This window comes from Podarcis erhardii (assembly GCF_964252035.2).
Source record: "Podarcis erhardii genome assembly, chromosome: 14".
Lineage (NCBI taxonomy): Eukaryota > Metazoa > Chordata > Lepidosauria > Squamata > Lacertidae > Podarcis > Podarcis erhardii.
In genome coordinates, this window is record NC_138503.1 from 27,985,274 (window position 1) to 27,998,338 (window position 13,065).

At 46.5% G+C, this 13,065-nt stretch overlaps 2 long non-coding RNA genes across 2 annotated transcripts in view; one reads left to right on the top strand and one right to left on the bottom strand.

The window, feature by feature from the left end:
* LOC309328978 lies at window positions 1-10,124 on the bottom strand. Its single transcript, XR_014150979.1, has 3 exons — window positions 8,180-10,124; window positions 315-452; window positions 1-197 (listed from the first exon to the last, which is right to left on the bottom strand). It is a non-coding gene; the product is annotated as an uncharacterized lncRNA (long non-coding RNA).
* Window positions 2,517-13,065, top strand: part of LOC309328975 — a 26,370-nt gene continuing 15,821 nt past the window's right edge. Inside the window, exons 1-2 of the long non-coding RNA XR_014150973.1 lie at window positions 2,517-2,631; window positions 5,981-6,045. This is a non-coding gene — a long non-coding RNA (uncharacterized lncRNA). The remainder of the gene's footprint in view (window positions 2,632-5,980; window positions 6,046-13,065) is intronic.

A 13,065-nucleotide genomic window follows, 5' to 3' on the forward strand; every position in this document is an offset into this window, starting at 1 on the left:
ATAGCTTTTTGTTACTGCATATCCAGTTCAAGCCTATTTACTAATTTCCCCTTTGTAGTCCCTTCTAATTACCGGTATTTCTTTCTGCACGTGTTTATGTCAACCCGCTAATGTTTTAAGTTGTTTACAGTACATCTTCAAATAGTCAATAAATTTTCCCCATTCTGTTTTAAAAAGTATCTCTTCTTGGAGTGGATCTACAAACAGGGGAAAAACGCTATAAATAAGTCAGAAATAAAATCGTTATAACACAAGAAAAAAATGCTATGTAAAATTGCATATAACACGTTTAAAACACGTTTTTTTTTTCTTACTAATGTATCTGAGTCCTTGGTTTCTTATTCTTCCAGTAAGCTTCACCATTTCTGCATACTCCATCAGTTTTAATTGTCACTCCTCCTTCGTTGGAACTGTTTCTTCTTTCCATCTCTCGGCATAAATCATTCGAGCAGCTGTAGCAGCGTACACAAATTATTATTTTCTTTTCTTTGGGTATCTTTCCACCGATTATACCTAAAAGAAAAGTTTCTGGGGGGTTTTTTTAAAACAAAAGTTATCTTCAACATTTTCCCCCCAGAAAGCTTTTGCTATCTTACATGACCATCAAAATATCCTCATGAAAGCCTCTCTTCTTTTTATAGGGTAGGTAGAACTGGAGATAAGCTTATGGAACTCAGGCAGGAGGCAGGGCTCAAAATAAGTTTGCAAACCACCGATCTAGTCCAACACTCTAACCATGACACTGCACTGGCTTAAAAGGGCGGTGCTGTATGAGGCATGGTAAGAGTCTGGCAGTCCTCCTTGCAGTTTAAAATAAAATATGAGGCCAAGGGTTTGTGCATCTGCTTCCATCCTCATCGATAACATGGTGCGACCAGGTAATGCTTGCAAGAAGTCTGGGAGGTAACTTTACCCAGCAGGTCACGGGGATGGCTGCAATTCCAAGGCATAAGCCAAGCCTGCCTTTAATTACCTTGGAGAAAGCATCTTGATCCACGCACGATTAAATATTCATTCTGTGTAACTAGACGGTTTCGTTGGATGCAAAGCAATATGAAATTTAGCTGGCACAAAGCCCTACCACCCAACACATCTAATAAATTCTTTGCAAGGCCTTGTGGCTTCAAACCAATCTTCTTCCCCCCCCCCCCTCCCCGCTTCCATCCTACTTTCTGGATCTTATTTAATTTTGATAAATTTGTTTCCCCCCCCCCTCTCTCTGCCTCCTTCACCTTTATGTCTGAACAATCAGGGCACATATGGGATTTTTTAGACAGGAGGAAATGACGGAATCTGGGCTAGGCCTGGGAAAAATAAACAACCAAATTGTTCAGCGAGGAATAGAGGCAAGAGGAAAATGTGATTCTCTTTCTCTCGTTTTCACAAGCGTTGCCAGCTAACTACTTTGGCAGCCAGAGCCACGGATAATAATAATCAAACCTCTTTTTAAAGTCAAGGCAGAGCTGAGGTAAATATTTGTATAATATTTTATTACAATCTGAATTTGTTCCTTGATTGAGAACATTTCCTACGGACGGGCCCACTGGAAAATCAAATTGATATGTAATTGAAGTTGCTGGGATTTGTATTTGTTTTTTAACAAGGGATTCTAGCTGGGCTGCCTACAGAATACCGGCTGAGCCTCTGCGAGAATCAGGACAGATTTCAAATTGCACTGCTCTTGGAATGAGAGGCAAAGAGGTGGGGGGAAGCCCAGGTAGCTCAGCAGATGAAAATCTCATTTTATACTGTTGTGGGTTTGAGAGCTCAGTCTGGATGATGCCCCAAGCCGCCTTCCAATTCTTGGGGTCCTGTACCCAGTGAGGGTTAGGATTTAACTGAGGATTCTATTGTTTGAACTAGTCAGATTCTTTGTAAGGCAGTGACCTGAGCTGGCTATATCAGTGTCCTCATCAACATCCCAAAAGAATTAGCTAGGCTGTGAGAGCTGTAACTGAGTGATGATGCCCTTCAGGCAAAAGGGTGGGCTTTCCTCTACCCCTCTCACCTAGCTTCTAGGTAGAAGAACAAGAGCCAGAGTAGATGCGTATGCGCTGGAAGACGGCTTGGAAGCTGGAGCCGTAGAGACCTGCTTGCTCTGTGCTCCTACGCCGCAACTAATAGAGAAGCAAGTTCTGCTGGGGGGGGGGTGTTAGTGCTATGAGCCCTTCCAGCTTCTTCTCAAGTTCTATATATGAGTAAGTAAAATCATATATCCTAAAGACACCACAGTCTCTGTTAAGTTGTGGGTGAACATATCAGACGACACAGCGGTTCTTCAAACAGCTCTTGTTTATTCACAGGCCAGAACAGAACTGAACTGAAGGGTTCAGCCAGCCTGCTTATATAGAGCTCCACTAGAATGCAACAGTAACCACTTTCTGTAACTATCCAATCACTGAACATCACTTTCAATCCCTTATTTGTATATGTGGACCTGAGTGAAAACTATCTACAGTATCCCCCTGCTGGCTCAGGGTGGGAACTTCAGTACATAACAGTCACCTCATTCCAAGGAAACTGAGCCAGGGTAAGTGCCTGGAACCCCTGGGTTCTCTCACCACTCAGAGATTGGGATGGCATGTACCAGTATAAGGAGGTCCCAAGGTGAATCTCTGATGGCATCACCAGGTAGGACTGGGGAGGACCCACTGGAGAGCTAATGCCCAGTCAGTGTGGAACAGTACTGACCAATGGTCTGGCTCGGTATACGGCAGCTTGTTCCTGAAGAGCCAGCGAGGAAAGACTGTGACAACCCACTTGTTTTTTCTTCTCTATGGGAAATTATGTTCATGCAGGCTTTTCCTGACGTGACCTGGGTTTTGGGTGTAAAAATGTCGTTGGGAATTTTGCTGAATCGGCAAAATGTCAGGGAAAACCCGGATGTATGGCAAAGTGATGGAAAAAGCAGTGGAAACAGCTCAAAAAGCTTTAAATCACTATTTTTGGGGGTTAGGTTTCCCCAAGGAAGCAAAACAATTTTGGGGGCTTCTTTAAAAAAAGTTCAGGAATTTTACTTTTTGAAATATGGCAACCCTAGTTCATGGCAAAGCAAGCCTGTCTCTTTTTGAAAAATTCTGCACAGGCAGAGACCTTTGGAGATGAAAGCTCAGTGGAATATCTCCATGTGACCTTGATCCTCCAAGGCAATGAAAACAACTACTTCTTCTTCTTCTTCTTCTTCTTCTTCTTCTTCTTCTTCTTCTTTGCATTTCTACCCCATCTTTGGTTCTTCCCCTCCTCATTCAATCCCCACAGTAACCCTGCAAGGGAGGTTAGGCTGAGAGGCAGTGACTGGCCCAAGGGTCACCCAATGAGCTTCAGGGCCAAGTGGGGATTTGAACCCTGGTCTCCGAGGTCCCCGTTCGACTTTCTAACCACTACGCCACACTGGCTCTCATCAATTCTGCCAGGAGGCTGCAGCGAGAATGATGGGCAGATTTCGGAGACCTGACCCACAGAGCCTAGGCAGAATTCAGTCTTGGCAGATTAACTGTTGGGCCTGGGCTCTAGGCGTTATATGTAGGGCTGCCTTTGAAGATGGTTCTGAAACTGCAGAGGACCCAGGTGTTGTGACACCACCTCTAATGGTCCGCCTCTCCCCCATTTCATACTAACCAATCTAACCACTACACCACCACTGGCTCTCCTATGGCCTCTGGTTGGGTTTCTAGTGTGTGTTAATGAGTCTGCTTCACTTACATCTTCTGGTTGGCAGTGAGAGGTTCCTGTGAGCTCCTTCAAAAATAATTTGCTTTTCAGAGAGGTGGGAAGTGCTTGGGAAGCATTATATTTTTACTGGTGTGTGTGTGTGTGTGTGTGTGTGTGTGTGTGTCCGTCCCTTGGAAGTGAGCACACACACATCCACCTGAAGCAAAGAAGCTTCCTTTTGAATTTGCTTACGTGCAAATTGAGGCGCCCTTAATGAGGCAGCCAAGGCTGGCGGATAAAGCACAAAGCCAATTAGCTGTCTTGGGGAAAAAAAAAAAAAGAAGAAAACCCGACGTGTTCATTAGCATGAAAATAAAGCTAAACTTTTAGAACATAATTGCATCTCCCTTAAAAAAAAAAAAGTATTCTTGATCTATGACAGTCTCATAAATATGCATTCTTATATAAATACTCTTCCCGAAGGCAGGAATATGCGCCCCAGAAATATTTGAACCATTTCAGACAGTGACAAAACCAAACCAAAAGGAATTCTTCTTCCTTTCCTAAGCCTCCCTCCCAATATGACAAAAATCATCGGCAACACAACCCTGTTCTTGAGTGCCAAGCACGGGGAAGGGCTGCAGTTTGGTGGGAGAGCATCTGCTTGGTATGAAGAAGGTTCAATCCCTGATGCCATTTCTAGGTGGGGTTGGCAGAGATCCCTCGTCTGAAACCCTGGAGAGCCTCTGCCAGTCAGTGCAGGCAATACTGAGCTAGATAGGCCTGACTCTGGAGGACTCAGCAGCTTCCTATATACAGTGCTACCTTGGGTTACATATGCTTCAGGTTACATACGCTTCAGGTTACAGCCTCCGCTAACTCAGAAATATTACCTCAGGTTAAGAACTTTGCTTCAGGATGAGAACAGAAATCGTATTCCAGCGGCGCGGCAGCAGCAGGAGGCCCCATTAGCTAAAGTGGTGCTTCAGGTTAAGAACAGTTTCAGGTTAAGAACGGACCTCCGGAACGAATTAAGTACTTAACCTGAGGTACCACTGTATGCCCATTTTAGACTTCATACAGCACCCTCCAGGCTCTGCAGGAGAACCTGTGTGGTGGGCCTGGGAGACCTGCGTTCAAATTCCCCTCGCAGCCACCAAGTCCACCCTGGGCTTCATGCTATCTCTAGCCCACTCAGTAGAGTATGAGACTTTTAATCCCAGGTGTCATGAGTTTGAGCCACACATTGGGTGAAACATTCCTGCATTGCAGAGGGTTGGACTAGATGGACCCACGAGGCCCCTTACAAATCTACAGTTCTATAATTCTATTCTGTGCCTAATTTACCTCACAAAGTTGTTGTGCAGATAAATGGTTGAAGTGTGTACATGCTGCCTTGAGCTCCTTGGAGAAACGGTGGGATATAAATATAATACAGTGGTACCTCAGGTTACATACGCTTCAGGTTACATACGCTTCAGGTTACAGACTCCGCTAACCCAGAAATAGTACCTCGGGTTAAGAACTTTGCTTCAGGATGAGAACAGAAATCGTGCGGCGGCGGCGCGGTGGCAACAGCGGGAGGCCCCATTAGCTAAAGTGGTACCTCAGGTGAAGAACAGTTTCAGGTTAAGAACAGACCTCCAGAACGAATTAAGTACTTAACCCGAGGTACCACTGTAATAAATAAAACAAACCTTGTGCCTTCTATAGAGTGCCGTGGGCGGGCTGGCGTCTCATCCTGAGCCGAATTGGGCCGACTGTTTCCTCAATTCCCTCATGAAACTGTGCTGCATCAGGAAGGTCTTGAAAAAGAGAGGCAGTGTGTCTAGCATGTTGGAGACCAGGGTTCAAATCTTCCCACTGGGCCATGTAGCTCTCTGGGTGAACTTGGGCCCTCAGCCTGACCTACTTCACAGGGTTGTTGTGGGGATTAAATGAGGAGAGTTGAACTGTGGAGGCCACCTTGAGGTCCTTGGAGGAGAAGGTGGGATATAGATGCTAAAAATGATTATGACGGTGATGTCAACAGAAGGGGGCTCATGGGAAATGAAGTCCAAAACATCTGTAAGATGCCAGGTGGGCCAATGTTTTCTTAGAGAGTAGCTGTTAAGATGTCTGGCTTGGTAGCCCATAATAAGACCCCCTCTCCCAGCTTGTTTCCATTTCCCAGCCTCAATCTCATCTTTCAGCTGTGGGTGTCAACACCGACACAGATGCTAAACCAGAAGTGCTTAAATAGACTTTCCAATGGAGGGGGCGGAAAGCCATCCTGCAGTTCTCTTTCCTCTTAAGGTGTTAAGTGCTGAATTCTCGGACTCCTTTGCAGAACCCAAACACTTAAAAGATTAAACCGGGAGAAGATCTGGGCATGAGCAATTGACGGCTTCTGTTGTGAGTAGCACCACCAAGAAAAGAAAAAAATAACTTAGCCTTCCCCTGGGGCTTTGGGCATGATGTGTGAGAGAATTGGCCTGTCAGGCACAGAGTGGGAGTGGGGTGAATATACCAACAGCAGGAAGAACCCTAAGTGGATATTGGAATGGCTGCTTAGGAAATGCTAGAAGATGGGCATTTGCTTGCTGGAAACTGTGGCATAGGGCAGGATGGGAAGGGCAGAAATCATGGACTTGTAAAAAGGTAGGGTTGGGAGAGATCTGAGGGGTCATCTAGCCTGACCCCCTGCAATGCAGGAAGTCCCTTGTCTTAGACTTCATTGAAGTGCATCTTTTCACCCCTTCGCTGTTGGCTTGCTCGCTGGCACTCTCCCCCCAAGTATTGTAGGGGGCGAAGTAGATGACCCTTTGAGCCCCCTTCAGCTCTACAATTCTATGATGCTAAGTAGCGATGATTGAGTCACAACATATACATGTCTGCAGGCAGGCGGGGCCTTCTTCGCTCAGGCCCCTTGCCACTTGGAAAGCATATGCCAACATTATCTCAGAAGCAGAGGTGAGAATACGCTGCCTGGTGCTCAAAACACAGCTGATCAACAGCCATATGTATGAACTGAGCAACCATTTCTTGCAAGGATCCCAGGCTGTGCACACACCATATGTCTAAAGTCCACACGCCCAAGGATCCTGGGGACTGTACTTTACCCCTCACAGAGCTACAATTCCCAGCACCCTTAAACTACAGTTTCCATGATTCTCTGCAGGGCAGTGGGAGTCTTTATTCCCTGCCTCTTTGGTGTTCAGGGTGCTGCCACTCTCTTCACAGACATAATTGGGTTTGGCAGCTAAATATAATAGCCAAGCACCTGTTCCCCCGCAGCTGTCATGAAAGCCGCTGCTAATGGCACCAGAGAGAGGCCTGAGGGATTGGTTGCAAATACTCTTTGGGCAGCAGGTGCCGGGAGCAATGGCCGACCTGCTTGAGCACTCTGAAATACAAGCAGCTAATGGGTAACCCAGGACGAGGGAGATTGGAGGGCCTAATGGAGGGGATTATCAAGGACCCGGGTTGGGAAAGGCCACAGTCAGGCCTTCTTCTGAGGCTGTGACGGCCATTTTGGAAAGTGATCAAAGGCCGGTCTCTCTCTGACAAGGGTCTGTCATCAGGAAATCACTGTCCACAGCCAGCCAGCTGGGTGTTAGGGACTGTTCTGTATGGGTTAGGGATGGCAAGAGCTACTCAGAGCTCCACTCTCTCTCTCTCATGCACACACGCAAACACACATCTCTTGTCTCACGAATACATTATCTTTAAGCAGATTTATAGCAGAATTCTTTGAGTTTATGCATCTGAGCACAGAATGAACCTTTAACTGACAGAGCTCTAGCACTCTCCCACCCTGGCCCTGCTATCACAGTGGAGACTACCTCTGTACAGTGGTACCTCGGGTTAAGTACTTAATTCGTTCCGGAGGTCTGTTCTTAACCTGAAACTGTTCTTAACCTGAAGCACCACTTTATCTAATGGAGCCTCCTGCTGCCGCTGCGCCGTGTGTCTACTGCGCGATTTCTGTTCTCATCCTGAAGCAAAGTTCTTAACCTGAGGTAATATTTCTGGGTTAGTGGAGTCTGTAACCTGAAGTCTATGTAACCCGAGGTACCACTGTGTTATTATTGGGCATTTGGAAAATGGTACATATCAAGCCCTATGCCTGGTGCTTCCCCATCGTAATAACATAAGCATAGCCTGCTGGATCAGGCCAATAAACGGTAAGTTCTCATGGAAGTTATTCATCGTTTTAGCACGAATTTCTCCTGATTTGTATGCAATTTTGTTTACTGCGTGCATTTTTTGCAAAACAATTTCTCCTGGTATAGTGCATGCTGATATTTTCACTAATATGTATATGCGTTTTATTCTGGTAGATGCATTTCCCTACGCATTGTTTGGCTGAAGAACTGCGTTGCAAAATTCAAAGAACTGTGACTTTTGAAGGAAGGTGTTTTGATTTGCATAATTAGGCAGATTAGATCACCTCTCATTTAAATGCAGACTTCATCAAACTTTGGTCCCACCCATCCTCACAACTCCTTCCTTGGTCACCTCAAAAGCAAGGTAAGCGTGAGGTTACCTCACCGATGAGAATTTCTCAAGCGTCGTCCTCTTTTGCGTGAATGCTCCCAGTCCCTGTTGCATCCTGCATTTATCTCTGTGCCTTTGAAAAGGAGATGGGCGGCTGGGAAACTGAGCTCGGGGAACACAGGGTGAACTCTGTTGCTCCGATATAAAGTGCCCTGTAATTCTATATGTGGACAGGATGTTGGCTTAACATCGTATTGGCAAGACAGGCCTTCCGGGGGGGCCGTGGCTTTTAACATGCTGCTGACAGAGAGCAAACAGGCTGCCCTCTTGATCCAGGAGGGCTTGGGTTTCTCCCCCATCCATCACTCCCATAATAGCCCCGAGGACAAAAAGGGTTCAAAGACACCCAATCCCCAAATCTTGGGATAAACTGCAGGCACAGGGGGATGAATTCCAAGATTTAAATGTTCCTTAAAAATGAGTGAAAGTGATCTCAAATCTGGAATTATAATGAATTCTGGTGACATTTAAGGGCTGGGGAATGAGTATTTACACCGTTGTTCCCTGAGGGTCTTCATCAGTTACCACAGCCTTAAAAAGATTCATAGGATATATTATGTAGCTTATTAAGAATCAGTGCCTGAATTTGTTTGTTTTTCTGTTCTTGGCATCTGTGAATTTCAGTTTCAACCAGTTTCCCATTTTTCCCACACTGGGATTAAAAAGGAATATCGTGCAGATAAACAAACAAACCAAAGAGCGTTGCAGGAGAGGGGAGGGAGTCTTGGCCAGCCATATCAGCAAAATCCAAAGGCTCCTTTCCACAGTAGCTGTAGTCAAGAGGTAAAGTGCCCAAGGCTGGACACAATGTGCTTAAAATGTCATTATCCCTCTTAACAGGAGTAACGGTGTTCTGTTGAGTAAACCGTCTGTTTGCTTTGGAGTCAATACAATGGCTGGCCGGCGGGTTTGATGAATGGTTCAACGTACATATAAGTCACTTATTAATCCACTGTGACAATGCAGACCGCGCTTTTCCCATGTTCATTGTCTAGGGGGCATCCTGCTACCATGGAGCCTCTGTTTCCACAGATTACACTTACACACACACACACTCTGCACACACATCTCCCACGGCATGTTTCATAAACAGATCCCTCAGATTACGATCAGATGATTTCGATTTGAATGCTATTTGGACAATGGGGCCATGTGATGATATTGTATGCCCTCATCCACCTCAACCGGCTGCGACGGCACCTGAACCTGACTGGCTTGTGCCTCCTAAGTAGGAGGAGCTTTGGGGCAGCGTGGGAGGGGTTGGTTAAGAAAGATCTTGCCTCACCCCCAAAAAACACTCTGGAGTGGCTGCTGGCACATGAGACCACACGGCACAATACGTTTGTCAGTCTTTAAGAGCCGAGAACCGTAGTTGAGTTGGAAGGAACCCCAAGGCTCATCCAGTCCAATCTCCTCTACAATGCAATGAATTGCAGCTAAAGAATCCTTGGCAGATAACTGTCCAACATTTGTTTAAAATCCTCCAGTGCCATCATCGCATTCTCGGTTCTTCAAACATTATCTTGACCCGTTGTAATCTGTCCTTGTTTTAGCACCAAAACAAGAGCAATCTACCTGTGTTCTCATGAACCAGACCTTTGGATTTAGTAAGTTAAGCATTTAAAGCTTACTTAACAGTGTGTGGTCTGGTCATTATGAGAGGGGTAAAGGGAGGGAGACAAGAGCTTTAAAGCAGACTAAGTGGAATATGCAAACCTATTTTCCACTCTGAAAGTGATTTTTTACTCTGCTGGAGGCTCTCTCACCCTAGAGAGTGTGCAGAGCCCTGCCTTTTGAATCCAGGCACCCACATTTTCTTATGTTAAGTACACACATGTGGGTCAGATCTATTTTCCACCTCCAGGGACCCCGCACCACTTTCCTAACAACACTCCTGCAAGCTATTGAATTTGTGTAATGTCGTTATTGTTGTTGTTGTTTGAACAGGAGGCAGTGATGGTGACCAACTTAGATGGCTTTAAAGGAGGATTAGACAAATTCATGGAAGAGAGGGCTATTGACGGCTACTCACCACAATGGCTATGCTCAGCCTCTACAGTAGGAGGCAGCAATGCTCCTGAATCACAGGAGGGGAGAGGGTTCTTGTGCACAGATCCTGCTTGCAGATTTCCCACAGGCATCTGGTCACAGCCCCCCCCCCCCACTAGATGGGCCATTGGCCTGATCCAGCAGGCTCTTTTTGTACTGGCTCCTAGCCCTGAAAAAAAAGGAGACCTATCCACTATCTCAACGATTATTCATTTAAATGTTAACCTCTTGACTAATCTGCCTCATTCTCACTGGAGACCTCTTTCGCTATCTGCATTGCAATGTTTATCCCCTGCAATTTCTGAAAGGATAAGAGGACCATCAAGCTTTTCCTAGTTAAACGCAACCCTGACATTTCAGGTAATCCAGGCGCTGGCCTCCAGCTGCTCTTTGCCCGCTCTCCTCTCTTCCTCCCTCACAATGATTAACTTTGCTATCCACACAACAAGGCCCGGCTAATCTCTGCACTGCAAATACGGTTGTTAGCAAGAGCAAGCTATAATGAGCGCAAAATGCAACCCTTCCATTTAAAACGCAGCCTATCTGTAAGCTCAGGATGAAGACCAAGAATGTACGATGCCTTAAGAGGTCTTCTGAGAATGGAGATGCCAGCGATTGAAACTGCAGCCTTCCGCATTCAGGGCAGATAGATGCTCTACCCCTGAGCCACTCTCTTCCCAGAAAATGGGACTTTAAGCTTACAGCCCCTGGCAATTTTCCTGCACACGTGAGCTAATCCTAATGTCTGTAGTGCACCCCCTGCTCACTGTCACCACTAGTGTGCTGCATCCCATGGAGCAGGTCTGCAGGGTCTGCTCAAATTTGAGTGCGTGGCATTTGGAAAGTAGCTTTTCTTAAGGATGTAAGAACCACCTGCTGGGTCAGGCCAGGCCAGCCTCCTGTTCTCACCGTGGCCAGCCAGAAGACTGGGCTGGGAAGCCCTTAAGCAGGGCCTGAGCACAAGACCACCCTCCCCTCTTGCCATTTCCAGCAACTGGTATTCAGAAGAATTCCTGCCTCCAACCATGGATGGCAGCAATTTCACGTGACACCTTGCAGTGATGAGGAAGAGTTGCTCCTTTGGTGAGTGGGGGTGCTTGGGTGCTGTGTCCTTTCAGCCAACCCCCAGAATTTATTAAAGGTAAAGGACCCCTGACAGTTAAGTCCAGTTACGAACGACACTGGAGTTGCGGCACTCATCTCACTTTACTGGCCGAGGGAGCCGACGTTAGTCCGCAGACAGTTTTTCTGGGTCATGTGGCCTGCATGACTAAGCCGCTTCTGGTGAAACCAGAGTAGTGCATGGAAACGCCGTTTACCTTCCTGCCAGAGTGGTACCTATTTATCTACTTGCACTTTGACGTGCTTTTGAACTGCTAGGTTGGCAGGAGCTGAGACTGAACAACAGGAGCTCACCCCGTTGCGGGGATTCGAACCACCGACCTTCCAATCTGCAAGCCCCCGGCTCAGTGGTTTACACCACAGTGCCACCCATGTCCCCAGAATTTATGAGCAACCCCCAAAGTTGTTCAAGGTGACAGCAAGCCTTTCATGTGTTGCTTTCACCAAACTCCCATATTAGAGATGAACCCCTGCCCTCTTGAAGGAAGAGGTCCCAAGTTTTAGCACTGCCCCCCTTTCCAGGAGCATTCCTTATTCCCTTGCAACTTAGCCTCATTCAGCCCTCTCTTGGCCTGGCAAAGAGCTTGGCTTGGCCTTGAAAGAGTCCCAAAGGCAGGTAAGAAGTGACATGGTAGACGTCGATAACAAATGTTGGACAAATTCATGGAGGAGAGGGCTATCAGTGGCAACTAGCCGGGATGGCATACCCGCCAACATTTCTCTGATGAAAATAAGGACATCCAGTGGCTATGCTCTTCCCCCACAATTTGAGGCAGTAATGCCTCTGAATACCAGTTGCTGGAAAGCACAGGGAGTGAGAGGGCCCTTGTGGTCACGTTCTGCTTCTGGGTTTCCCAGAGGCATGTAATAAAAAATTTAAGGTCTAATATATATAATAAATGTTCATAAATGTACCAACCAAGCACGTACATAGATATGTGGACCACATGTCTGGAGCAGCACAGGAAGACCGTCCTGAAACCGTTTCGACTGACCAAATGTTTTCTCTGCAAGGAGGGAGGGGGTGAGGGAACCTTCCCATTGTCTCAGGAATTGGGTAATCACTATCTCAAAGGAATGGCCAGACTACCAGGAAAGGCAATCAGATAAGGCATTATCAGATAACCTGGCAGATAGGAAAAACAACAACATTCAAATTTCTGTTGTAGACCACCTTTTCTGTGATGTAGGTATGATGTTTGTGGGGGGTGGTCTTCTGTGATGTATGTGTGATGTATGGAGGGGTGGTCTTGAGCTCCAGGGAAGGCAATTTAAAATATCTATATAAGGGCAGGCACACCTTTGTTCTGGGTCCTCCTTTCTCCTGCGTGTGACGGGAGCACCTTGTTGCAACAGTTCAATAAAGAACAGGCTTACTAGCTGCTTTGCTTCTCAATATTCTCTGGTTGGCCTCTGTTATTTTCTCCTGCCAATGGAGAACCTACAAAGGACTCTATAAGGGCTCTTGTGTCCCCCAGAAGGGAATAAGGGCAGATTTTGTTTACAACAGGCACCTGGTTGGCCAATGTGAGAACATGATGCTGGACTAGATGGGGCACTGGCCTGATCCAGCAGGCTCTTCTCATGTGGCTATGAGAGATGACTCAGGGAGGTGGGGAGCCTCTCAGGAAGCCTCAGTTAATTTTTATTGCTTCGTGGATTTAAGGATTTGGAGGAAGATAAATTCCACGGAGCCCTCCACTG